We start from the raw sequence: 3151 nt of genomic DNA on the forward strand, positions 1-3151 counted from the left end.
GCAACAGTTACTGTTGCTTGTAAACAAATGTCTTTCTTAAATTATTTAAATTGTAAATTAAATCTTACATAACGTGTAACTGAAACTGTGGAACTCATTGCCACAGGATATTGAGCCCACAAGATCAGGATTTAAACAAAGATTAGACACTTGTACTGAAAACATCCCAATTATAGTTAAGAAGGTAAATAAACCTTCCTGCTTCAGGGCCTAAACCAACGGTTAACTGACAAGATGTGGGAAGAAATGTCCCCTATAGGTAGGTTATTCCATAATTGTCCACGGTGGCATTTTTTTACTTATTTCTTGAAATGTCTGTTGTTAGCCATTGATGCAATCTGGACTAAATGGACCACTTGTCATATTCAGCATGGCAATTCCTGTAGTATCCGGGCACAAATTAGAGTAAGTACAGGAGCTAATCAAAACTCTAAATAAGAAAGTGAGGGATTGTTTCCTTTTGATAATTGCATACGTCCGCATATTGCATACAAGTAGGTGACAAGGGCAAAAACAGTTGTGCCCAGTGCAAAGGGAAAAACAACCCCAACTATGAACAGAAATTGACTGCTTAAAATAACTTGTATCTTTAATAACCTACCACTTCCTGCATCTCCAATTTCAAGTTATTTTGAGCAAGAGGAGGAACTGTTCAGGGGGTTAAATTGTCTAAGCCGCATAGAGGCAAAAAACAGAGATGGGGGAAGCACTTTGCTGATGGAGTTGCTTGCCTAGCAGGGGAAGGTGATGTCACTTAATGCCTAGCATGACTTCAGTGCATCTGAAAGTGCTGATGGGGGACAGCATGGGGGTCTAGCAGTTTGTCAGGCCCATACACAGGGCTATGGCTATAGCGAGCCCGTCAACTTAATTAACTTCCACCACTTGTTGGGGGGATTATGTCAGCAGGAGAGGCTCTGGCACTTAAATCAGCATAAGTTATGTCATTCAGGAGGTGGCTACTTCACACCCCTGAGCAACGTAACTTATGTTGACTTAGGCTATGACTACACTACAGCTTAACTATCATCGTATTACCAAACTGGTCATTGTAACGCTTGGCAATGCAGTGAGAGTAGGCAGTGCATCCAAGGAAGCTCAGGCCTAGATCTTCAAACGTATTTAGGTACTTAATTCCCTGTGTTTTTGGTATCTAATTACCTTTGAGGTTCTGGGCCTCTGTCCCTGGTTCTGTTCTGCAATGGATTTTTGGTCTGTCTTGAAGTTAGAATTTACAGCCCAGCTCTTGTCAAATGAGCAGCAGCAGGTATGTGAGATGCAAGCATCACAAATGTGCAGAGAATTCTAGCAGGCCCCCTTCTGCGTTCACTGTATCTGCTTGGGTGCGATTGACAGAAATAGGAAGCGGAAAGGGTACCAGAGAACTCCAGTGACGCAAACCTGACTTGACACCAGGTCTAGTTAACTGAAACCTTCCTGCCACTGATGCTGGTGTCACTGCTGCCCTTGGCTAAGGCAGCTCTGTCTGGCACGATTACCTTTCAGAGGAGATGAACCTCTGACAATGTCAGTGTTAAGTCTGCCTGCTGTGGATGATTAAATCCTTTCAGATTGATCCATTCCTGAGGGCTGTGCCTATTTCCATTGTTTCTTGCCCTTCTGTTTCACCACTTAACACTAATGCTCGTGCCCCAGATTTACAGTATTTTGTGGACACCCGAAAATGAATGAAACCTCAGCTGAGCGTTTGGCTGTTGCTATACCCCTAGTGCAGGGGTCCCCAACCTTTTTAGGTCCAGGGACCGGTTTCGTTTGCCAGACCCTCTGCAGGCGTGCCTGCGGGAGGTCCAGCTGAGCCCCGGGAGCAGCGGACCTCCCGCAGGCACGACTGCGGAGGGACCGCTTGTCCCGCGGCTCAGCTGGACCTCCCGCAGGCATGCATGCGGGAGGTCCACCGGCTCCAGTGGACCTTCCGCAGGCGTGCCTGCGGAAGCTCCAGCTGAGCCCCGGGAGCAGCGGACCTCCCGCAGGCACGACTGCGGAGGGACCGCTCGTCCCGCGGCTCAGCTGGACCTCCCGCAGGCATGCCTGCGGAAGCTCCACTGGGTCGGTTCGCGGCCCGGTTTCTAAGAGGCCGCGGACCGGTACCGGGCCGCGGACCGGGGGTTGGGGACCCCTGCCCTAGTGGGTCAAACAAAAATGACTTGAGTTGGTCAGTATTAACCCTCATCATGGCTGGTATCCTAGTCTTATTTAGACTACAGCTCCTCCACTGCTGTGTTGGTGGGATCTGAATAACTAGTCCAGGAGGTGCTGCTTCTCAATAAGGAGCTAATGGTGCAGGTCGGGAAGTGTATCTGCCAACTCTAGAATCCTCTCCTGCAGGGAGATTGAACATCAGTTCTAGGATTTAGCAGAGAGGGGGTCACCTGTCTGATACATACAGCACTGTTTATATTATCAAATGGCATCCCCATAATAGTGTAATTTACATTGAGTAGCATGTACAATGTATAGTTCAATTAATATGTTGCCAAAGCTTCTGCTACAGCCTCTTATGGGAATGTCAACAATAAATAGGGTTAGAATGATGCCACAGTCAATCTCCTTTGTTCTATGAGGAGCCCTGGGCTTTCGAGGTTGAAGCAGAAGTGAAAGTGGGTCATTTGAATTCCATGGTCATTATTAACCCCCTGCTTGAAGACTCCGGTGTGTTTGTGTGCATGTCTTCAGAAATATCAGGCTGGCTTTTTGTTTGATAGTTATTTAAAAAATACTAATGCTAAGCATGAAACCAATACTATTTAACTGAACTAACTCCATGAGAATAAGATGTTAAGTTTCAGAACTACCTGAGTTACTGACGTTTGTGCCTCACCAACAATGATAAGAATTTGTCTCTGCCATTTGAGGATCTCAGCATGCTTTACAATTAATTAAACCTCACAATCCTCTGCCCTGGTAATGCTTGTAGCAAAGTATTAGGGTGTAGATTCCAGAGAGGGTGAAACTGAGGCACAAAGGTGTATTTCACAGTAAGTCAGTAGGAGAGCCAAGACTGGAACCCAGGAGTCCTGCTACCCAGTCCCCACCTCTAACTCCCTGGTTTGCAATGGCATTTTTTATTAAATTATCATTTTAATGAGCAGAAGCTAATCTGAGAACTGACTGTGAAAGAAAACTGGGATGG

Source organism: Mauremys mutica, chromosome 23 (assembly GCF_020497125.1).
Source record: "Mauremys mutica isolate MM-2020 ecotype Southern chromosome 23, ASM2049712v1, whole genome shotgun sequence".
Classification (NCBI taxonomy): Eukaryota; Metazoa; Chordata; order Testudines; family Geoemydidae; genus Mauremys; species Mauremys mutica.